The sequence below is a fragment of the Chiloscyllium plagiosum genome, unplaced genomic scaffold, assembly GCF_037043375.1.
Source record: "Chiloscyllium plagiosum isolate Xiang-an unplaced genomic scaffold, Cpla_swu_hap1 HiC_scaffold_21, whole genome shotgun sequence".
In the NCBI taxonomy this organism is placed as follows: domain Eukaryota; kingdom Metazoa; phylum Chordata; class Chondrichthyes; order Orectolobiformes; family Hemiscylliidae; genus Chiloscyllium; species Chiloscyllium plagiosum.
In genome coordinates, this window is record NW_028270159.1 from 31,136,670 (window position 1) to 31,162,338 (window position 25,669).

General features: G+C 48.0%; 1 long non-coding RNA gene across 1 annotated transcript in view; it reads left to right on the plus strand.

Moving 5' to 3' along the window:
* LOC148146121 (uncharacterized) overlaps nt 1–25,669 on the plus strand; it is a 119,629-nt gene that overhangs the window by 84,400 nt on the left and 9,560 nt on the right. Inside the window, exon 2 of the long non-coding RNA XR_015760727.1 lies at nt 16,207–16,310. This is a non-coding gene — a long non-coding RNA (uncharacterized LOC148146121). The remainder of the gene's footprint in view (nt 1–16,206; nt 16,311–25,669) is intronic.

Here is a 25,669-nt window from a genome sequence, read left to right on the forward strand (position 1 = left end):
TGTCCCCAGCCCCGGCGGTGACGGTCCGTGTTACCGATCTCGCTCTGTCCCCAGCCCCGGCGGTGACGGTCCGTGTTACCGATCTCGCTCTGTCCCCAGCCCCGGCGGTGACGGTCCGTGTTACCGATCTCGCTCTGTCCCCAGCCCCGGCGGTGACGGTCCGTGTTACCGATCTCGCTCTGTCCCCAGCCCCGGCGGTGACGGTCCGTGTTACCGATCTCGCTCTGTCCCCAGCCCCGGCGGTGACGGTCCGTGTTACCGATCTCGCTCTGTCCCCAGCCCCGGCGGTGACGGTCCGTGTTACCGATCTCGCTCTGTCCCCAGCCCCGGCGGTGACGGTCCGTGTTACCGATCTCGCTCTGTCCCCAGCCCCGGCGGTGACGGTCCGTGTTACCGATCTCGCTCTGTCCCCAGCCCCGGCGGTGACGGTCCGTGTTACCGATCTCGCTCTGTCCCCAGCCCCGGCGGTGACGGTCCGTGTTACCGATCTCGCTCTGTCCCCAGCCCCGGCGGTGACGGTCCGTGTTACCGATCTCGCTCTGTCCCCAGCCCCGGCGGTGACGGTCCGTGTTACCGATCTCGCTCTGTCCCCAGCCCCGGCGGTGACGGTCCGTGTTACCGATCTCGCTCTGTCCCCAGCCCCGGCGGTGACGGTCCGTGTTACCGATCTCGCTCTGTCCCCAGCCCCGGCGGTGACGGTCCGTGTTACCGATCTCGCTCTGTCCCCAGCCCCGGCGGTGACGGTCCGTGTTACCGATCTCGCTCTGTCCCCAGCCCCGGCGGTGACGGTCCGTGTTACCGATCTCGCTCTGTCCCCAGCCCCGGCGGTGACGGTCCGTGTTACCGATCTCGCTCTGTCCCCAGCCCCGGCGGTGACGGTCCGTGTTACCGATCTCGCTCTGTCCCCAGCCCCGGCGGTGACGGTCCGTGTTACCGATCTCGCTCTGTCCCCAGCCCCGGCGGTGACGGTCCGTGTTACCGATCTCGCTCTGTCCCCAGCCCCGGCGGTGACGGTCCGTGTTACCGATCTCGCTCTGTCCCCAGCCCCGGCGGTGACGGTCCGTGTTACCGATCTCGCTCTGTCCCCAGCCCCGGCGGTGACGGTCCGTGTTACCGATCTCGCTCTGTCCCCAGCCCCGGCGGTGACGGTCCGTGTTACCGATCTCGCTCTGTCCCCAGCCCCGGCGGTGACGGTCCGTGTTACCGATCTCGCTCTGTCCCCAGCCCCGGCGGTGACGGTCCGTGTTACCGATCTCGCTCTGTCCCCAGCCCCGGCGGTGACGGTCCGTGTTACCGATCTCGCTCTGTCCCCAGCCCCGGCGGTGACGGTCCGTGTTACCGATCTCGCTCTGTCCCCAGCCCCGGCGGTGACGGTCCGTGTTACCGATCTCGCTCTGTCCCCAGCCCCGGCGGTGACGGTCCGTGTTACCGATCTCGCTCTGTCCCCAGCCCCGGCGGTGACGGTCCGTGTTACCGATCTCGCTCTGTCCCCAGCCCCGGCGGTGACGGTCCGTGTTACCGATCTCGCTCTGTCCCCAGCCCCGGCGGTGACGGTCCGTGTTACCGATCTCGCTCTGTCCCCAGCCCCGGCGGTGACGGTCCGTGTTACCGATCTCGCTCTGTCCCCAGCCCCGGCGGTGACGGTCCGTGTTACCGATCTCGCTCTGTCCCCAGCCCCGGCGGTGACGGTCCGTGTTACCGATCTCGCTCTGTCCCCAGCCCCGGCGGTGACGGTCCGTGTTACCGATCTCGCTCTGTCCCCAGCCCCGGCGGTGACGGTCCGTGTTACCGATCTCGCTCTGTCCCCAGCCCCGGCGGTGACGGTCCGTGTTACCGATCTCGCTCTGTCCCCAGCCCCGGCGGTGACGGTCCGTGTTACCGATCTCGCTCTGTCCCCAGCCCCGGCGGTGACGGTCCGTGTTACCGATCTCGCTCTGTCCCCAGCCCCGGCGGTGACGGTCCGTGTTACCGATCTCGCTCTGTCCCCAGCCCCGGCGGTGACGGTCCGTGTTACCGATCTCGCTCTGTCCCCAGCCCCGGCGGTGACGGTCCGTGTTACCGATCTCGCTCTGTCCCCAGCCCCGGCGGTGACGGTCCGTGTTACCGATCTCGCTCTGTCCCCAGCCCCGGCGGTGACGGTCCGTGTTACCGATCTCGCTCTGTCCCCAGCCCCGGCGGTGACGGTCCGTGTTACCGATCTCGCTCTGTCCCCAGCCCCGGCGGTGACGGTCCGTGTTACCGATCTCGCTCTGTCCCCAGCCCCGGCGGTGACGGTCCGTGTTACCGATCTCGCTCTGTCCCCAGCCCCGGCGGTGACGGTCCGTGTTACCGATCTCGCTCTGTCCCCAGCCCCGGCGGTGACGGTCCGTGTTACCGATCTCGCTCTGTCCCCAGCCCCGGCGGTGACGGTCCGTGTTACCGATCTCGCTCTGTCCCCAGCCCCGGCGGTGACGGTCCGTGTTACCGATCTCGCTCTGTCCCCAGCCCCGGCGGTGACGGTCCGTGTTACCGATCTCGCTCTGTCCCCAGCCCCGGCGGTGACGGTCCGTGTTACCGATCTCGCTCTGTCCCCAGCCCCGGCGGTGACGGTCCGTGTTACCGATCTCGCTCTGTCCCCAGCCCCGGCGGTGACGGTCCGTGTTACCGATCTCGCTCTGTCCCCAGCCCCGGCGGTGACGGTCCGTGTTACCGATCTCGCTCTGTCCCCAGCCCCGGCGGTGACGGTCCGTGTTACCGATCTCGCTCTGTCCCCAGCCCCGGCGGTGACGGTCCGTGTTACCGATCTCGCTCTGTCCCCAGCCCCGGCGGTGACGGTCCGTGTTACCGATCTCGCTCTGTCCCCAGCCCCGGCGGTGACGGTCCGTGTTACCGATCTCGCTCTGTCCCCAGCCCCGGCGGTGACGGTCCGTGTTACCGATCTCGCTCTGTCCCCAGCCCCGGCGGTGACGGTCCGTGTTACCGATCTCGCTCTGTCCCCAGCCCCGGCGGTGACGGTCCGTGTTACCGATCTCGCTCTGTCCCCAGCCCCGGCGGTGACGGTCCGTGTTACCGATCTCGCTCTGTCCCCAGCCCCGGCGGTGACGGTCCGTGTTACCGATCTCGCTCTGTCCCCAGCCCCGGCGGTGACGGTCCGTGTTACCGATCTCGCTCTGTCCCCAGCCCCGGCGGTGACGGTCCGTGTTACCGATCTCGCTCTGTCCCCAGCCCCGGCGGTGACGGTCCGTGTTACCGATCTCGCTCTGTCCCCAGCCCCGGCGGTGACGGTCCGTGTTACCGATCTCGCTCTGTCCCCAGCCCCGGCGGTGACGGTCCGTGTTACCGATCTCGCTCTGTCCCCAGCCCCGGCGGTGACGGTCCGTGTTACCGATCTCGCTCTGTCCCCAGCCCCGGCGGTGACGGTCCGTGTTACCGATCTCGCTCTGTCCCCAGCCCCGGCGGTGACGGTCCGTGTTACCGATCTCGCTCTGTCCCCAGCCCCGGCGGTGACGGTCCGTGTTACCGATCTCGCTCTGTCCCCAGCCCCGGCGGTGACGGTCCGTGTTACCGATCTCGCTCTGTCCCCAGCCCCGGCGGTGACGGTCCGTGTTACCGATCTCGCTCTGTCCCCAGCCCCGGCGGTGACGGTCCGTGTTACCGATCTCGCTCTGTCCCCAGCCCCGGCGGTGACGGTCCGTGTTACCGATCTCGCTCTGTCCCCAGCCCCGGCGGTGACGGTCCGTGTTACCGATCTCGCTCTGTCCCCAGCCCCGGCGGTGACGGTCCGTGTTACCGATCTCGCTCTGTCCCCAGCCCCGGCGGTGACGGTCCGTGTTACCGATCTCGCTCTGTCCCCAGCCCCGGCGGTGACGGTCCGTGTTACCGATCTCGCTCTGTCCCCAGCCCCGGCGGTGACGGTCCGTGTTACCGATCTCGCTCTGTCCCCAGCCCCGGCGGTGACAGGCCACGGTCCCGGTCGCTCTGTCCCCAGCCCCGGCGGTGACAGGCCACGGTCCCGGTCGCTCTGTCCCCAGCCCCGGCGGTGACAGGCCACGGTCCCGGTCGCTCTGTCCCCAGCCCCGGCGGTGACAGGCCACGGTCCCGGTCGCTCTGTCCCCAGCCCCGGCGGTGACAGGCCACGGTCCCGGTCGCTCTGTCCCCAGCCCCGGCGGTGACAGGCCACGGTCCCGGTCGCTCTGTCCCCAGCCCCGGCGGTGACAGGCCACGGTCCCGGTCGCTCTGTCCCCAGCCCCGGCGGTGACAGGCCACGGTCCCGGTCGCTCTGTCCCCAGCCCCGGCGGTGACAGGCCACGGTCCCGGTCGCTCTGTCCCCAGCCCCGGCGGTGACAGGCCACGGTCCCGGTCGCTCTGTCCCCAGCCCCGGCGGTGACAGGCCACGGTCCCGGTCGCTCTGTCCCCAGCCCCGGCGGTGACAGGCCACGGTCCCGGTCGCTCTGTCCCCAGCCCCGGCGGTGACAGGCCACGGTCCCGGTCGCTCTGTCCCCAGCCCCGGCGGTGACAGGCCACGGTCCCGGTCGCTCTGTCCCCAGCCCCGGCGGTGACAGGCCACGGTCCCGGTCGCTCTGTCCCCAGCCCCGGCGGTGACAGGCCACGGTCCCGGTCGCTCTGTCCCCAGCCCCGGCGGTGACAGTCCACGGTCCCGGTCGCTCTGTCCCCAGCCCCGGCGGTGACAGTCCACGGTCCCGGTCGCTCTGTCCCCAGCCCCGGCGGTGACAGCCCACGGTCCCGGTCGCTCTGTCCCCAGCCCCGACGGTGACAGCCCACGGTCCCGGTCACTCTGTCCCCAGCCCCGACGGTGACAGCCCACGGTCCCGGTCACTCTGTCCCCAGCCCGACGGTGACAGTCCATGGTCCTAGTCTCAGTCCCCAGCCCGACTGTGACAGTCCATGGTCCTAGTCTCAGTCCCCAGCCCGACTGTGACAGTCCACGGTCCCGGTCACTCAGTCCCCAGCCTGACGGTGACAGTCCATGGTCCTAGTCTCAGTCCCCAGCCCGACGGTGACAGTCCATGGTCCTAGTCTCAGTCCCCAGCCCGACTGTGACAGTCCACGGTCCCGGTCACTCAGTCCCCAGCCTGACGGTGACAGTCCATGGTCCGGTCACTCAGTCCCCAGCCCGACGGTGACAGTCCATGGTCCCGGTCACTCAGTCCCCAGCCCGACGGTGACAGTCCACGGTCCCGGTCTCTCAGTCCCCAGCCCGACAGTGACAGTCCATGGTCCCGGTGGCTCAGTCCCCAGCCCGACTGTGACAGTCCACGGTCCCGGTCACTCAGTCCCCAGCCCGACGGTGACAGTCCATGGTCCCGGTCACTCAGTCCCCAGCCTGACGGTGACAGTCCACGGTCCCGGTCTCTCAGTCCCCAGCCCGACGGTGACAGTCCATGGTCCCGGTGGCTCAGTCCCCAGCCCAACGGTGACAGTCCATGGTCCCGGTCACTCAGTCCCCAGCCCGACTGTGACAGTCCATGGTCCCGGTCACTCAGTCCCCAGCCCGACTGTGACAGTCCACGGTCCCGGTCACTCTCTCCCCAGCCCGACGGTGACAGTCCCTGGTCCCGGTCACTCAGTCCCCAGCCCGACGGTGACAGTCCATGGTCCCGGTCACTCAGTCACCAGCCCGACGGTGACAGTCCATGGTCCCGGTCACTCAGTCCCCAGCCCGACGGTGACAGTCCATGGTCCCGGTCACTCAGTCCCCAGCCCGACGGTGACAGTCCATGGTCCCGGTCTCTCAGTCCCCAGCCCGACGGTGACAGTCCATGGTCCTAGTCTCAGTCCCCAGCCCGACTGTGACAGTCCACGGTCCCGGTCTCTCAGTCCCCAGCCCGACTGTGACAGTCCACGGTCCCGGTCACTCAGTCCCCAGCCCGACTGTGACAGTCCACGGTCCCGGTCACTCAGTCCCCAGCCTGACGGTGACAGTCCATGGTCCGGTCACTCAGTCCCCAGCCCGACGGTGACAGTCCATGGTCCCGGTCACTCAGTCCCCAGCCCGACGGTGACAGTCCATGGTCCCGGTCTCAGTCCCCAGCCCGACGGTGACAGTCCATGGTCCCGGTCTCTCAGTTCCCAGCCCGATGGTGACAGTCCATGGCCCCGGTCTGTCAGTTCCCAGCCCGACGGTGACAGTCCATGGTCCCAGTCCCCGTCCCCTGCCCGACGGTGACAGTCCACGGTCCCGGTCTCTCAGATCCCAGCTAATGTTGAAGGCCTAATAATTGGGAGAGGGTCCTTAATATCAATAATTTTCTGCTTCCATGTTGTTTTGCCATCTCCTAATGCTTCACTCAATTACAAGTAGGAAACGAATGGGTGTTTGCAACATTCAATCAAGGTTGTACAGTTACCTCACAGTCAATGCAGGCTGTGTTATACACCAGACATATAAATGTCCACTTTGCTTCAATACAGCATGGTCATGTTCAATGACTGTCACAACTAACCGTTAGTGATCTGCTTTGATTACAGCATTTTTGAGGCGAACACTGCAATACAGTTCCAAATTCTTGCAGATGTTGGAATCTGAACGGAAAATGAAAAATTCTGAGTCAGTGAGTCAGGCAGCATCCATGGAGAAAGAGCAAGCTAACATTTCAAATCTGGATGACTCTTCATCAGAGCTGAAGTGAAGTGTGGAAGGAGCAACATTTATGCTATAGTGAGAGGGGTGGGGTTGGAGTGCTGGGGGAGAAAGGCTGTAGATAGTTCAGATTAAGTGTTTAGAATGGGAGAATGGCAGAACAATGGTGTGTCTAACGGCCAGACAAGAATAGACAGTCCCACTGGGCTGGGGGTGGAGGGGAGAGAAAACAAAGTGACAGATAATGTAACAAGTGAAGCCAAATGAACAGGAAGGAATGGGCTCACAATTTGAAGGTGTTGAACTCCATATTGAGCCCAGAAGGTTGTAAGCTGTTTAGTTTGAAAATGAGGTGCTGCTCCTGCAATTTGTGCTGTGATTCACTGGAACGTTGCAGCACGTCAAGGACAGACAAGTGGGCACGTGGGCAGGATGCTGTGTTAAAGTGACCAGCCATGGGAAGGTAGGGGTACTGATTGTGCACAGACTGGAGGTGTTCAGCAAAGCTGTAGCCAGTCACTTTCCAGTGAATCACAGCACAAACTGCAGGAGCAGCACCTCATTTTCAAACTAAGCAATTTACAACCTTCTGGGCTCAATATGGAGTTCAACACCATCAAATTGTGAGCCCATTCCTTCCCGTTCCTTACCTGTTACATTATCTGTCACCTTGTTCTCTCTCCCCTCCACCCCCGGCCCAGTGGGACTGTCTATTCTTGTCTGGCCGTTAGACGCACCATTGTTCTGCCATATTCTCCCTTTCCAAACACTTCTGAATGATCAACACCCTTTCTCCCCCAGTACTCCACCCACCTACAGCATCAATTCTGCCCCTCCTCACTTTCAGCTCTGATGAAGAGTTATCTGGATTTGAAATGTTTGCTTGCTCTCTCTCCATGGATGCTGCCTGGCCCATTATGATGTCCAGCATTGGTTTTTTTTTTATATTTTCACTGCTCTGTTTCTTTAGGATAAAAGGATGAACAGGCATGAGGAGAAAGTGAGAACAGTGTACAGCGTAGGATGATCAGCCTTGATAATATTGGATGGCGTATCAAGTTTGAACGGCCTACTCCTGTCCCTATTTTCCATGTTTCTATGCTTGTATTGTTACATAAACTTATTAACGTGAACGTACAATGCACTAGAAGACTGCTCTTTCAGATTTTGATTAACAAGTTGGAAGCTTAAAAACGTTTGTAAAAAAATTTGTTTGGAAGTTTGTATGAGGTTAGTCTTCGGCTCAAAAGTCAAAGCTAAACTCAGGCCAGGGTCAGATATTCCGGGATGCACAGCTACAATCGAAATCATACCCTGGTAAATGTTGCAGCCTCCAGCAAAAATGGACATAGTGTTAAGATTAGTACAAAGCTTGTATTGTTAACTAAGCTTCATTTCATGGAGTCTACTGGGAAAATAGCTATTTGGTTGAGTCAGCTCCAATAAAATGAAACCACACCCTCCAAAGACCAATTCACCTTGCTTCACTGACAACTTCAAAATGCTCCAAAAAAAAAAAAAACCCACAAGGTTCAACACAGTAAAACATATGTCTGGCTGCACACCTTTATTATGCCACCAAATATACTTAAATTACCAACCCTAATCAAGTAATGGTACAGTTAGGAACTTACTGGGTCACGGTGGGAGTACATGCAGGGAGGAAAGAATTGTATTGTTAACTCGTGAAATAAAAGTAGATTAAATTACAATTATAACTTGAAGTGATACTTTTGGATTAATTCCACAGCAAGAAATGTCAACATTTCTCATAGCTCAGAGAGAAAAAAAATCTGCAATTGCCAAAATAAAGTGGTAAATGCCAAAATGAAACTTACAACTTCTGCTGCCCATTGGATATTTAGTGCTGAAAATGTGTTGCTGGAAAAGCGCAGCAGCTCAGGCAGCATCCAAGGAGCAGGAGAATCGATGTTTCGAGCATGAGCCCTTCTTCAGGAATCCTGAAGAAGGGCTCATGCCCGAAACGTCGATTCTCCTGTTCCCTGGATGCTGCCTGACCTGCTGCGATTTTCCAGCAACACATTTTCAGCTCTGATCTCCCGCATCTGCAGTCCTCACTTTCTCCACTGGATATTTAGTGTCAAGCCAAGTCCATAATGAGATACAGGAATGGATCAAGAATCACAACTATCTTACAGGAAAAGGGTGAGGTGGTGGTCAATGCCTCATTGCACATCAATTGGCCTTGAGAAACCTCTGATGTCACTGACTGTAAATCATCCAACATGTAGCCTACGCAAGATGTTATTGAGTTTCCTGTAACCATCAGCACATTTTTGTATCTGCTATACAGTGACTGGATGATCAGATTGAAAAGAATTCAAAATGTAAAAGGTTGAAGATTCACAAAGAAAGTTGTACTTGAGGATTTTCTGGAACAACTACAGATTGTAAGACCATGAGACGTTGGAGCAAAAATCAGTCATTCAGCCCATGGAGCCCGCTCCCCCCCATCGAGCCCGCTCCCCCCCATCGAGCCCACTCTCCCCATGAAGCCCGCCCTCGCCATCGAGCCCGCTCTCGCCATGGAGACTGTTCAGCCCATGGGGCCCGCCCTCCCCATCGATCCTGGTCTGCCCATCGAGCCCGCTCTCCCCATCGAGCCCGCTCTCCCCATCGAGCCCGCTCTCCCCATCGAGCCCGCTCTCCCCATCGAGCCAGCCCTCCCCATGGCGCCCAACCTGCCCTTCGAGCACGCTCTTCCCATCAAAACCGCTCTCCCCATCGAGCCCGCTCTCCCCATCAAACCCGCCCTCCCCATGGAGCCTACTCTCCCCATGGAGCCTTTTTTGCCCATCGAGCCCGCCCTCCCCATCGAGCCCGCCCTCCCCATCGAGCCCGCCCTCCCCATCGAGCCCGCCCTCCCCATCGAGCCCGCCCTCCCCATCGAGCCCGCCCTCCCCATCGAGCCCGCCCTCCCCATCGAGCCCGCCCTCCCCATCGAGCCCGCCCTCCCCATCGAGCCCGCCCTCCCCATCGAGCCCGCCCTCCCCATCGAGCCCGCCCTCCCCATCGAGCCTGCTCTGCCACTTAATGAGATCGTAGCTGATCTGATAAGCCTCAATTCCACTTTTCTGCTTTTTCTACAAAACCTTTCATTCCCTTACCAATTAAAATTCTGTCTGTCCCATTTTGAATGTATTTAATGAGTCAGCCTCTATAGCCTTCTGTAGTAAAGAATTCCACAGATTCACTAACCTCTGAGAGAGGGAATTCCTCCTCATCGCCATCTGAAATGTGTGACCTCTTACTCTGAAGTTATGCCCTCTGGTCCTAGACTCCCACGCAAGGGGAAACTATCTTCCCACATCTACCCGAATAAGTCCCCTAAGAAACTTACATATTTCAAACAGCTGACCTCTCCTTCTACTAAACTCCAAAGAGCACAGGCCCAAAATACTCAGCCTCTCTTACGCCTTCAATTCTTGGACCATCTGAGAGAACCTTCTCTGAATTGTCTCCAATGACAGTGTGTCTTTCTGCAGACAAGGGGACCAAACCTTTTCATTATTCCAGCTGTGGTCTGACTTGTGTCTTGTATCATTTTAGCTCCATTTACTTTGAAATAAAACACATTTCATTTGCCTTCCCTATTACCTGTTGAGCTTGTGTGCAAGGTTTTTGAGATTTATTCACAGATATTCCTAAATCCCTCTGTACTGTAGCTTTCTGTAGTGGTTCTCCATTTAAACAATATTTTGTTCCTCTATTCTTCCTGCAAAATGCATAACCTCATATTTTCCCACATTACATTGCATCTGTCAAGTTTTATGCTCACTTGCTTAACCTAACTGTATCCCACTACAAACATTTGAAGTCATTCTCAACTCTTGCCCAATCAATATATTTGTGTCAACCATAAACTTGCCAGTAATACATTCATTTTCCTTACTCAAGTCTTAATAAATATTAACTAAGTCTTACCCACGGTGGCACAGTGGTCAGCACTGCTGCCTCACAGCGCCAGAGACCTGGGTTCAGTTCCCGCCTCAGGCAACTGTCTGTGTGGAGTTTGCACGTTCTCCCCGTGTCTGTGTGGGTTTCCTCCGGGTGCTCCGGTTTCCTCCCACAGTCCAAAAATGTGCAGATTAGGTAAATTGGCCATGCTAAATTGCCCATAGTGTTAGGTGAAGGGGTAAACGTAGGGGAACAGGTCTGGGTGGGTTGCTCTTCAGAGGGTCGGAGTGGACTTTGTTGGGCCGAAGGGCCTGTTTCCACACTGTAAGTAATCTAATGTATTATAATTCATTGTGACCCCAGCACTGATCCCTGTGGTCCCATCTTGCAAATGCCCCCGCCACACCTACTCCTATCCCAACTCTCTATCTTCTATTAGTTAGCAAATCCTATCCATGCTAATATACAACCTCCAACACCATAGGCACTTACCATATTAAATAGCTTAATGTATGTGTCTTAACAAACACATTCTGAAGATCCAAATATATTACATCTGTACCTGAAACTAATGGTTCAATTCAGTTAGAAAATCATTGATATGTATGTGGGCATTTATCTAGATTTGTGGAACAGAAGTGAACATTTGTGCAAATATTGTAGCTCTGTTGTCAATTGTGACCCAAAATGTGATGTCCAGTCAACATTTCCTGAAACACATCTGTAATTCAACGTCTGTTCAATTCTTATTTCATGCAGAATAAATTGTTTAGGTTTTTGCAATTCTTATTCCTTGCCAGTGAAGGATATTGAGATAAGCTTGAAAACTGCGCAACCAATGAACGTCTCTGCCAGCATTGCACATGGGTAATTTAAGCCCACAATCTTCCAACCTTTAACTTTGCACATCGAAACTGCTAGCTCTTTGGCAATACACTTAACTGCATCATTGAGAGCTGACTATAGATTAACATAAATTCATTGGAACGGTATTGACTTAACGAGTAAGACCTTTCGTTTTCACATGTAAAACATCAGCCATTCCCATCTGTTTGATGAGGGTAGGGACTGGCTTCTCTACTTTGTAGCTGTTCCCATTGGGTTGACGTTGGAACTTTTAAGCATGCAGTGAGAAAAGACTTCTTCCATTACCATGGATTAAAATAGAAGTCAGAGCCAAAAAATGAAAGAAGTAATTCACTCCCTAGACTGACACTTTACCTTCATTTTGGGCGGCACTGTGGCTCAGTGGTTAGCAGTGCTGCCTCAAAGCCCCAGAGTCCCAGGTTCGATTCCAGCCTCCGGTGACTGTCTGTGTGGAGGTTGCACATTCTCCCTGTGTCTGCCTGGGATTCCTTCGGGTGCTCCGGTTTCCTCCCACAGTCCAAAGATGCGCAGGTCAGGTGAATTGGCCATGCTAGATTGCCCATAGTGTTAGGTGCATTAGTGAGAGGGAAATGGGACTGGGTGGTTTACTCTTTGGAGGGTCAGTGTGGACTGGTTGGGCCGAAGGGCTGTTTCCACACTGCAGGGAATCTAATCTAATTCTTATAAATATGCTATTGAAGTCACCAATCGAAGTGTACAGCATTCTTATTATTGCCTTTTTTTTTGCCTTTTCATGCAACTTTCACCTCAATTTTGCCTTTACTTCCTAGACAATGTTCTCATTTTCCACACAGTGATCTCACAATTATGTCTACAGCACAGAGCACGGGTTTAGGAGAGGATTAGGGAGATGATTTTGTGAAGCAACTAGGTCTATTTTTCAACTCAGACATGTTCCAAGCTGTTTGTACATTAACCTCATGACAAATCCATTATCAGAAATGTGGTTTGCACTGATTTAAAAATCTTGGACATTTAACTCCTTCCAATAGACTTGGTTTTTGCTGCAACAAAATTTTTCCATCAATAGTATGACATCAATACATCAACATTTCTACATTAATTTTCCTATAAAGCAGCAGCTACCTTGACAACGCCAAAAAGAAACTCATTACAGCACTGTAGGCACCAGTTATACTTTCCAGAACAGATGTAAGAGGCAGGTTGACAATTAATCTATATTATACTGTTATTCAAGTTAATTCTTGTTTATACATGCCTAAGGTTATATGCCATCAATCATAGAAATTCCTTCTAAAATAGCTGTTGAAAAAATCAGCACCACATGTTCACCAATTCTCATTTGTTGGAGCAATTCTATACTGCTTTTAAAAGTGTGATGTATTAACCTTTGCATGGAGCAACAATGAAGTTCAACATAGCATCAGTCTTTCTTTCGTTCACAAAGTTCTCTTTACTGACATGGAAATTTCAATTAGGAGACAGATCATAGATCACCTGCATGCAGAATGGCCCTAATCAATAAATTCACGCTTCCCATATCTTTCTCACCCATTCCTGACCTGTTCTTATAGGCAGCCCTTGTCTCTGCTTCAGTCACTAACTCCTGTTGAACATTCTATAGACTCTTCACTCGGGGATGGACAATCAATGAAAGCTGACCAGTATCACCATTTCAAGAATAGATTAAATTTAGAGGGAAGATTGGAAAACATTGATAACCTAATCGACCTGCTGCAGAGAAATGGGTGAAAGGAATCCAAACCAAGAATTGACCATGGTCAGGACAGGCAGTACGGTCACTTCAGGAGTGTCAGAGTGAAAGACTGAGTCAGCGTGATAACTTGGATGAAGATTTTTTTCTTTACAGATGATGTCAGACCTGGTGTGTTTCCCAAATCATTCACTTTGGAAGATTGAATTTGAATGCACAATACAGGGTTAAAAGCAGGATTCTTCACATGTTGAGGCACAGAGGGCTCTTGGAGTCCATGTCCATAGATCTCTCAAACTTGTCACCCAGATTGATTGGGTTGTTAAGAAGGTGCATGGTGTGTTGGCTTTCATTAGCAAGGAGATTGAGTTTAACAGCCACGAGGTTTTGCTGCAGCTCTATAAAGTCCTGGTTAGACCATACTTGGGGTATTGTATTCAGTTCTGGTCGCCTCAATATCAGAAAGATGTGGAAGCTTTGGAGAGAGTGCAGAGGAGATTTACCAAGATGTTGCCTGGACTGGAGGGCATTTCTTATGAAGGTTGAGTGAGCTAGGGCTTTTCTCACTGGAGTGAAGAAATAAGAGGTGACTTGATAGAGGAAAACAAGATGTTGAGAGGCATAGATAGAGTGGATAGTCAGAGACTTTTTCCCAGGGCAGAAATGGCTATCACAAGAGGGCATAATTTTAAGGTGATTGGAGGAAGGCTTAGGGGTGATGTCAGAGATAGGTTCTTTACTCAGAGAGTGAGGTGTGTGTGGAATGCACTGCCAGCAGTGGTAGTAGAGTCAGATACATTAGGGACATTTAAGTGACTCTTGGATAGGCACATAGAAGTTAGTACAATGAAGGGTATGTATGTAGGTTAGTTAGTCTGATCTTAGAGTAGGGTAAAAGGCCAGCACAACATAGACAGCCGAAGGGCTTGTACTGTGCTGTACTGTTCTATGTTCTATGTTCTAATAACTTCTTTAGTGATGCCCAGTTTGGGTTCCGTCAGGGCCACTCATCTCCTGACCACATTACAACCTTGGTTCAAACATCTACAGAAGAGCTGAATTCTAGAGGGAAGCTGAATTCTAGAGGGAAGGTGAGAGCTCCAGCCCTTGACACCAAGGCCACGTTACACCTGGTGTGGCATCAAGGAGCCCTAGCCAAATTAGAATCAATGGGTATTGCGGGTAAACTCTCCTCTGGCTGAAGTCATACCTGGCACACAGGAAGATGTTTGTGGATGTTGGAGATCAGTCATCTCAGCTCCAGGATTCTGTAGGAGGTCCTCAGTGTAGTGTCCAAGGTCCAATCATCTTCAGCTGTTTCATCAATGATCTTCCACACCATATTAAGGTCAGAATGGGGATGGTCACCAATGATCACACAATGTTCAGCACCATGCACAATTTCTCAGATACTGAAGCAGTTCATGTTCAAATGTAACAAAATCTGGACAAAATTCAGGCTTGGGTTGACAAGTAACTCAGAGAGGTGGGTACATGGAATGCACTGGCAGCAGTGGTAATAGAGTCAGATACATTAGGGACATTTGTTACTTGTAACATTGGTGCCATACAAATGCTGGGAATGATTATCTCCAATAAGGGATAATCTAACTACCATCCCTTGACATTCAATGGTGTTACCATCACTGAAACCCCACATCAATATATTTGGGGTGACTATTGATCTGAAACTGAATTGGACTCCTTACATAAACAGAGTGGCTAAGTGGGCAAGTCAGAGACTAGGAATATTGCGGCAAGTAACTGCTGCCAATGATTGTCGGTGATGGAGGGAATGGATGATTATGGACGTGGTGCTAATCAAGCAGGCTACCTATTCCTGGATAGTGTCAAGCTTCTTGAGTGTTGTTGGAGCTGCACCCATCCAGGCAAGTGAGCAGTATTCCATCACAATGTGAATAACTCATCCTCTGATTCACTGTCCTTCATCTACAAGGCACAAGTCAGGAGTGTGATGGAATACTCACCACTTGCCTGGATGGGTGTAGCTCCAACAAGAAGCTTGACACTATCCAGGACAAAGCAGTCCACTTGATTGACACCACAAACTTGCACCTCCTCCATCACCGACACTCAGTAGCATCAGTGTGTACTATCTACAAATTGTACTGCAGACATTCACCAAACATCTGAGACAGCACCTTCCAAACCCACGACCACTTTCATCTTGAAAGAGAAAGGACAGCCAATACATAGGAATGATTTAGAGATGCTGGTGTTGGACTGGGGTGTACAAAGTTAAAAATCACACAACAACCAGCCACTACCACCTGATGAAGGAGCAGTGCTCCAAAAGCTAGTACTTCCAATTAAACCTGTTGGAATATAACCTGGTGTTGTGTGATTTTTAACTTAAAACGTAGGAACACCATCACCTGCAAGTTCCCCACCAAGTCACTCACCATCGTGACTTGGAAATATGTCACTATTTCCTCACTGTTGCTGGGTTCAAATCCTGGAATTTCCTCCCTAAAGGTATTTGTGGGTAAACCTACAGCACATGGACTGCAACTGTTGAAGAAAGAGCTCGCTACTAAGTTGCCTAAAGCTATTCTCTCACTTATGCCAAGAACAAAAGAAGAAGGAAATTATACTTATAAAGCATGTTTTCCATCCTCAGATTGTTCCAAAATACTTCACACCCAATGAATTACTTTTGAATTGTAAACATCGTTGTTTAGAAAAATGTATGACTAAAATCAAGCAAACAGCAAAAAGATAGCTGACTAGTTAAATGTGCTTTTGGTGGATTTGTGGCTACATTACTGTTGGGAAAGGAGAAATTCCTTGCTCTACTTCTTCTGCTCTTCCCACACCATGTGAACTTTTATGCCCATCTGAGGAGAGCCCTTGTTTGATGCCACATTCAAAGGAATATGAGTTTAAATACCTGTCATGGGTTTCAAAGCCACAATCTGTACAGGTGAAAATACCACCACGAAGACAGGCAGGTACGTAAATAACCTTGAAAGTAACAAATGCGGAATAACAACTGGTGGGGTACAATTGCATGGTAAATGTAATAATAATAAAAACCAGAAAAACCAGAATGAATGCAAAACAAATATAAGCAAAACCTCCCTAGTTGTTAATGACACTTGAATTGAACTATGTCTGATTATAGTTTTCAGGTTTGTTGGGTGATTATTATCTGGGACAATGAAAGATGTGGAATTACCAGCTTCTCCCCAAAGCTCCTCAGGCTCTTTGGAGAGGATTGCTAACCAGGTAAGGAAAGGAATGGTCTCCAGAATTATGATCTTAATATTGAAATCACTTTTGCACTCCGTATGTTTGAAAATTATGTTCCAACAACTACCTATAACTTGTTTTTAAAATATTCATGTCTCACTAGCACGTGATTTGTGAATCGTCTGTACCAAGATGTAACATAAGGCATGCAAAAAATTGATTAACATTTGATTTGAACCACATTATTGCTTAGCTCCAGAATCAAGGGGAAGAAACTGGTTTTCAATCAGGATTTGCAATTAATCAAAACAAACTGCATAAAATTCATTGCAAAATAGCTAATGGATTGTTACACAAAGCCATGACTCAATTGCTACAATTCCTTCAGGCATAGCAAGATAATTTTCTAAACTAACCTAATATCATTCACCTTTAATAGATATTGGGAAATACTCAACATTTCTTAAAAGTTTAAATAACTAATAATGTTCTGTTTTTAATCATTCTGAAAACAGACTATCAATATTCAACTTTCATCATTTGATTATAACATCTGACTTTCCTAAAATGGCGACAAGCTGACAAGCTCAGGCAACTTAAATGCAATATGCCAAATATATTTGTGGTTGAGTTAGCATTTTAATCAACAGACACTGAAATTCAGTGAAGTATTAAGAAATTTGTGTCTCTTCCTTTACTCCCATTTGCACGAACATGCCCCATATTGAGGATACAAAAAGGTTCATCTCCCTGCTGTCTCTCATTCTTTCTCTTAATCTCAGAAACTGGCATCAGTGATAAACCAACATGGAAAACAATCACTCACTGAGAAATCAAAATTATCTGCAAGTTTTGTATCTCTTAAGAAAGCAGGACAACAGTTAACCACTGAGACTCAGGTTTCAGTCTCACGAATCAAGGACTTTAAAAAAACTTTAAACTGCAAATGCTTATATGTTCCTAAACAGATAGTCACTTTCTCCATCCTATCCCGTTTTAAACTTTATTAGCTGTGTTTCTGTGTCATGTTTTCTTACTTTTCTCAATTTAATTGTAATAAAATTTCTCTCTTGCTAAAGAAAACTTTAGCATTGGCTCTTCATTGCTGATCTGGTTTGCCAAGTTTTACCAGTTACATGCTAAGAAAAGAATAAAAACATTTATTGCACTCAAATGAGAAAGGGTTTAAAAGAGGAAAGTCAATCACCTTCTTCATTTGGTTGTCACTGAAACAACTCCATGAAGGCCAGTATCCTGTACGCAGTCACCCTTTATTTACATGAGCATAGTGTGTGACATTGGCCCAACTAGACAGAGCCAGCTCCTACAGTGAACAAAACCTCTGACACGCCTGTTTCTATCTGTCAGCCAGGACTCCCTGATTGAACAGGGTTAACAGCCCCAATCAGGGAATTCATATTCTATGAGATCCACATGGCTGACTTTGTTCCAGACACTGCAGTAACAACTTTCATTATGAAGATATCATCAGATTGAACAATAAATCATATTATATGATAACGCCATGTGATACATCATTAAACCTGAAATTGAAGAGAAGACAGTGAGCCTTGAGATGGATTAAAATATGTCGTAGAACTATTGAGCTATCAAACAAGAGCAAGGGAGCTTCTCTTGTGACCTGGCCATTCATTTGATCATCTATCTCTTCCATTGATTTCCAAAATTAGGACTGTGACTGCACTTCAAAAGAAGGTAGATAATTGTGAAGTGCATTGAGATATACTAAGATCATCAAAGACAAAATATAAATGCATGGCTTTTAATTTACTATATTGAGGTGTAAACAATTCATGAAATATTTTGTTTTGCATTGATGCTAGTTTGAGGAGTTAGCAGCAGGGTAAGTGGCTACCTGTTTTAACTGAGTATGCCTGTAGGTAACCCATTGGGAGACAGTGGAGATTATGCCTTCTGTTTGATGGGAAGATGCTACCTACTGAGCAGAATGCAGCACAATTCTGTTACACCCTGCATGGGCTATCCTGACACACATGAAGCTTTACCTTCAGATAGATGCAAACTATTAACCTCAATCAAATTGTAATTTTTAGATTAGATTCCCTACATTGTGGAAACAGGCCCTTCGGCCCAACCAGTCCACACAGACCCTCCGAAGAGCAACCCACCCAGACCCATTTCCCTCTGAATAATGCACCTAACACTATGGGCAATTTAGCATGGCCAGTTCACCTGAGCTGCACATCTTTGGACTGTGGGAGGAAACCGGAGCACCCGGAGGAAACCCACGCAGGAAGAATGTGCAAACTCCACCTGAGGCTGGAAACAAACCTGAGGCCCTAGGGCTGTGAGACAGCAATGCTAACCACTGTGCCATCGTGATTTAAGGAGTTACTCATCCATGTCAGCATCTGATATATGTGAACACGCTGCTCACAATCATTCTGTATTTCGTTGGACCATCAGCAAGCCAAAATGTAACATTTCAAATGTCCTTGCATTATTTTGAGCAGATCCTGACACGGTGAAAATTTCTGCCAAGGCAACCCAAATTTTTGTCTAAAAATATGCAATATGTTTCAGATTAAAATGGACCAAAGTAGCAGTCTCCCATGGTGCTGGGGTATTATTCTAACATGAGCAAAGCTAAAGCCAAAGCCAAGAAGTTAATTTGACTCTCATACATCTTATTGGTTCCAGGAACTAAATATAGAATTGCAGAATTGTCTCTGATCACCATGCGTTATTGTAGAACCAAACTCTGTCTCAGTTCATGACCAGAGATAGAATTTCCTCTTTCCCCCAATTGAAATCAAAACTAACTCTTAAAATCCCAACAAGGTAACCCAAGAGGTGGATAACCCTATTCATCACAGGCTTCAATTGTCACAACAAAATTTAGGTAGATTTGACTTTCAGCGGGATGTTACTCCTGCCCCCCTACACATTAACAGCACAAAAATGGAACGAGTGAAGAGTGTCAAGCTTCTGGTAGTGGACATCCACCACACACATTCCTCGGACTCTTCATGTGGACGCACTGGTTACAAAGGCTCAACAATGTCTCTTCTTCCTCAGACAGCTGAGGAAATTTGGCATGATGCCAACTTTTATAGGGGCGCCATCGACAGCATTCTGTCTGGATGTATCACTACCTGGTACGGCAACTGTACCATTCAAGATCGGAGACGGTTACAGAGAGTGGTGAACTCGGCCCAGACAATCATAAAGGCCAACCTCCCATCTATAGAATCCATCTACCAGGCCCGCTGTCAAGGAAAGGCCGCCAGCATTCTCAAAGATCCATCCCACCCTGGCAATGTTTTTCTACAATCTCTACCATTGGGGAGAAGGTACAGAAGACTGAACACATGCTCCAGCCAGTTTCTTAGTTACTACTGGTACCTACTGTTGTTAGAATACTGAATGGACTCACAAACTCTTAACATTCACCTGTACCTGTGTTTTTGTTTTTGCTGCTTTTTAACCTATTATTTATTTATCTATGCTACTTAACTCTGTGATCTGCCTGTATTGCTCACAAGACAAAGCTTTTCACTGTGCCTCAGGACACATGACAGTAAATTCAATTCAATTCACCATGGACCCAGAAGACCATGGGGATGTTCTCTCATTAGGGAGAGATGACTAGTAGCAGTTTAACCTGAAGTTCACCACACTTCAGGCAAGGGGCATAGTCAAGAACATGGGTCATTATGGTAACCTCAGTTGCCGTGGGAATTGAACCCACACTGTTGGCATCACTTCACATCACAAACCAGGCATCCAATGGACTGAGCTAAAAAACCTTGGCTGAGGTCACGAGAAAGGCACGGTGATTCTCAGGTTAAAGACACTACCAGTCATCTCTGTCAAGTGAGAGTGTGGCCCTATGGTTCTCGGGGACTTTACAACAAAGTTTACCCAAATGTTGTGGGCACAGCACATAATAATTTATCATGGAAGTATTGTTTGAATGACTGTTTGAAACTTGAGCTCAGGCCTACAATGCACTTAGCTTTGGTGAATTTTCATAGTCATCACCTGGCTCCTAAAGAAATGATAGAATTATTGTGTTAGTTTATCCAATGATACATAATATAGATTGCTTTCAGAACATATCTTGGGATGAGTAATTTGGTATATGACACATGGAAGATGAAGCATACTTGTAAGGAATATGTGATTTTAGACTTAGAGTTTCCATTCAATGTTTTCTTCATGGTATCTGGCCATGTTGCAGACTAATTGATAAAGACCAAATGCTGTGATGAGTTACAACTCAATTCTTGGTCTATCATGTGACTTTCCAGGCAACTGTCTGTGTGGAGTTTGCGCGTTCTCTTCATGGTCTGTGTGGGTTTCCTTTGGGTGCTCTGGTTTCCTCCCACAATACAAAAATGTGCAGGTTAGATGAATTTGCCATGCTAAATTGCCCATAGTGTACAGGGATGTTTGTGTTAGATGCATTAGTCATGGGAAAAGTTGAGTAAAAGTGTTGAGGAGTGGGTTTGGGTGGGATACTTTTCAGAGGGTTGGTGTGGACTTATTTAGTCAAATGGCCTGTTTCCACAGTGTAGAGATTCTAAGTTGTACGTTCTAAGCACCTAGTTGAGAGAAGATAAACTACACAAATTTTTAAATTTATCTCAAACAATTCTTCTCTGATGGCTAAAAGCGTGATATAATATACTTCCTCTTTAGATTTTCCAACCACAAATACAGCCAGGTAACACACTAAGCCGAATCACAGGTCACGCTATGTCTGGTTGTGCTAAGATGCTGAACTTCATTCACTAAGTATCATTGGGACTATTGGGACTTTTTCCATTCATGGGATGCAGGTTGGCCTGGTCAGCAAAGTTGCCAATCCCGAATTATTCTGAATTGAGTAGGTTGCTAGGAAATTTCAGAGAATAGTTAAGAGTCAACCACATTCCTCAGGGTCTGGACTTACATACAGCCAAAACAGGTATCAATAATATGTATCTTATACTAGACAAGACTGGTAAACAAGTGATAAATTACCATACCTGCTACCATTAAGGTTACAATTAGGGTTAGCCAAGCAAACAGATATACCTTATTTTCTTCAATTACAGGTTTCAGTAGACTGAAAACAGGGAGTATGTCCAGGCAAGTTCAATGGTACAAAGGAGTGAATGTTATGGAACTGGTGACTTTGGATGGAATTTTACCAGCTTGCGAACAAAATGGGTTTGGGGGTGGGTGGAGTTAGGGTCGGAGCCTTGCTGGAAGTTGGGTTTGGTATATAAAGTGAGTGTGAGGTGTCAGAGAGAAGATAATAGAAATTACCCTGGAGGAGAGATGAGCATCATTGACTTTCTTGCTGCACTACTGGATTCCTCTGGGTGGTTAAGACTGCACTGACCTGGATGACCCCTGTTTTATCCTGGCAGGGGCGAGGCCTCCTCTGTTGGCTTTAGGGAAGAGAGCAACCTTTCTCTGCACTACTCATTCAGCAGAGACTCTGCAAAGAAGGGAGACAATATCCTCTTAGCTGCCATTACCCGGGACAAATGACAAGAATCATGAAGGCCGGTTCTGGACTGCCAGCACTTGATTGGGTGTATGGCCCCCTTTTAAATATGGCACCATTGCCAGTAATCCTAGGAGATCCCAGCATGGTGAGTACTTCCACCATGGTGAATGGAAGAATCAGATGGGTGGAGTGACATAGGGGCATGATGCATGGTTAATGAGGCGAGTCTGGGACAATCGGGCAAGAAACTCTCTAGGCCTCACAGAGATAAATCCACCATGAAACATTACAAAAAAATGACACCTGACCAAATACAGTAAGATTTATCCCTCTTCTTTCATTTTTACATGGAATGTGAGCACCTCTGGCAATACCAGAGATTGCTGCCCATCCCTCATTGTCCTCGAGGTGGTCATCCACTACCTTGAATCACTGTCACCCTTGTCATTTTGAAAATGTTGTCATTAATAGAGTACAAGCATCTGGACAACCAAAGATATTATAGTCAACATTGTAACAGGTTTGCTGAATTTTATTGTGTAACTCAGGTCTGGAAACTGCACCTTATATATGATGTGACGCGGTTCAACTGTAGGATTTTGAAAATATCTCTATCTTTAAAGGCAAATATTTCAATATACTCACCGTTTATATCAGAGGTAACAGAAAATTTACACTAGGTGCTTGAATGGTCACCATCACTAACTTCCTATTCAAGGGATAACCATCATTTTTTGATTCCTAATGGAACATCTGAACACAAGTCTGTACAGACATAGGGTTTTCAAACCCATTCAGAATTAGCAACTACTACAGAAGTAAATAAAATAAACCAATCTCAATGGAATGTGCAAATATGCTGTGTCCATATTTTTTCTTATGACCTGAATGATAGAGATCACAGACATGCAATTCTCTACACATGCAGGTTTTTATTTTGTATGCAAGAGATAAATTATTGGCAATGGAAAGTTGATGTGCTTATCTTAACAAAGTATCTTTAAAAAGATGCAAATGATGTTTTAATTGTGATCACTTGTAAGTATGCCCAGTTAGTTGCTGCATCTGTCTTTGAAGCAGAAGATTTCATTTTCAAAACATAATCTAGATAGTGTTTGTTGATCAAAATATAATTACAGTAACACTCCAACTCAACAGATTAGAGTAAGACCTGTCATTTTGATACCATAAAAAACTGTTCACGTGGTCCAGAAAATATAGACAATGATACAGCAAACACCAAAGTGGAAGTGCTCCTGAAACTCAATAAATTAAAGACTATTGTGCAAATATTATTTGGATAAACATTAATTGGGTGTTACACATATGTGCATGTTTTATATTTGAGTGAAACACTTGGCTGGTTAAATTAATGTCATTAGGGTTACACCCAAAACATTGACTTCTCCACCTCCTGATGCTGCCTGGCTTGCTGTATTCTTCCAACCTCCTCCCTGTCAACCTTCGATTCCAGCATCTGCAGCTTTTTTTGTCTCTAGTTTATTTAGTTTAACATTTTAAAAACATTTGAGTTGGATAGTAGAATTTCTACAGTTGTTTTAAAAATCTAAGCAGAATTTTTTTTTTTTATAAAGCATTGAGAACCAAAGAATCTTTTAACTTGTGAGCCAACTTGCTTTTATGAGGTTAAAGTGTGGCAATAGTTTTGCGCTGGTCAACATTAATCCCAAAAGTAAATGACATTGGTTGCTGATGGGAATGTTGCTTACGTGGGCTTTCAATGATTTAATTGAAGAAGTGGATAAACATAGCCAGTACCTCAGGTTTTCTTTTGATACAAATTAAACAGTAAGACTAATTCCACAGTTCCATCTTGCTTTTCATTCCCTTGTGATGTTCTCCAAAATCACAAAAAGGTGATTCAAAAATGATCCTCTCTCAAGTTTCAGCCTAAAGGGACTCAATTGACTGATTTTCAGTTGGCATCACTGGCTGGACAGGAAGATTGATTGCTTCTCAACAGGTTTCCAATGCGTTTAAATCTCATTGGTGTAATTAAAATAACTTAGATATGATCATTTATGGTTAGTGGTCCATCAGTCAGTTCAGAGTTGCATTTCCAAAGGAAAGATTTCTCTCCCAGCATTTTGGTTACAAGCACATGGCACTATAGGGAAAAGTTTTAAAAATGGAAAGCAACAATATGGTTTATGACTAAAACATTGATCAAGAATTGCATGTATTGTCCACACATTTAATCGATCTTTGTTTCACCTTAAAGATTAACTAGCTGTGTTTAGAATGGCTCCTAGAAAGATAAACACCTTCTCTTCTGCTTGTTTGAAAAATGGCTTTTGTATTTCAGTTGTTATTTTTGATTAAATGTTCCAGGTGTTGACCAGATGGTTGTGAATATTCTTAGCTGATTATTTCCATTGCTATATGAAGTGAGAGGCTGTAATGTCGAGTTTAGCTCTGTTTAAAGTCAAAGAGAGTTATAAATAGTAAAATTAGGCATTGAAGGAGTTTTGATTGAAGTCCAGGCTAGTGAGGTAACACTGTTGCTATGCAGGCAGGCTGGCTGTCTCCATTATTTTCTCTTCAGATTTTCTGAAGGCCTCTCTATTTTACATATTTCTGACTATTACTTCACTGAATTTGATAGTGTGGTGCCTTGTGACTTCACAAAACAGATGGAATTAATTTTACGGCCTGGAGTTCTGGAAGGAAATCTTAAAAAGTAACTATGTCTTTGAGTAAATGACAATCATTTCTATGTTCATTATAGTTCCATTTAGTATAATTATTTAACTGAGTCTAAAAATAGCTTAAGTAAGCTTGTGAACTGAAACTGTGTCTAAAACTGCTTATTGTCATGTCAATTCCTTTCTTATTAAACAATGCTGAGGGAGGAGAAAATCGCACCTCTTGTGATATAAAGTGATTTCTGATCTGTGTTCTCACTGCAACCACTTTAACATTGCTTATCAAATTACAAAAACTTAGTTTGGCACTGTTGGACCCCTCCTCCTTTGTAAAGTAGTGCCCCATCTCCAACTCCCTTTTCTTTCCACAACTTGAATGTGTTGCCACCTCAAATATTCATGCCCATCTTGCCTGAATCTCTCCAATCAAACTTGCACTCTTGCCATTGTATCAAAATGGCTGTCAAAGATACAAATAATGTCCTTTGTAACTGTGACAAAGGTAACATTCCTTTCCACACCTTATTCAACCAGTCTGCAGCCTTTGACGTAGTTGACTATCCCATCCTCCTCCAAAGCCTGTCCACCATTGTCCAGGGGGTAAAACACTCTTAGCGCCGTTACTTTTGAGCCATGACTCTAAATTTTCAGATTTGTCTAATATCTAGCACTAGATGATCAGAAATTTCGTCCAATTAAATACTGGGATTGTCAAATCACAACCTTTGTAGCCCACTTAAAACTATGTTCCCTAAGCCCCAACTCTGCATATCTCCCTGTCAACAGTCTCTCCTTGCTATCATAATGACCACGTATTTCCAGCTCTATACTATCACAGGCTCCCCATCACTTCAGCTGTCTGTTTCTAAAAGCCTTACTTATGCCTCGAGGATAACTTGACACACTCTGGTCAGCTTCAAATTCTATCTTTTGTACACTTAATGTTATCTAAAACTCTACTGCTGATGTTTTAACTCATATCAATCACATTACATTCACCCTTGTGCTCACTGACCTACATTCTTCCAAGTTAAGCTATTCTTCCGATTTTAAAGTGTTCAATCTTGTTTTGGTTTCAAATCTTGCCAATTGCCTTGCCCCTCTAGCACTACAACTCTGCACAGGTTTAGTTTTTCTACAATTGGTGACCATGCCTTCATTTGCTAAGGTCTTAAACTCTGGCCCCTCTTCCTAAACTACGTCTCTCTCTTTCCTTAAAACCTACCATGACGCAGGCTTTTGGT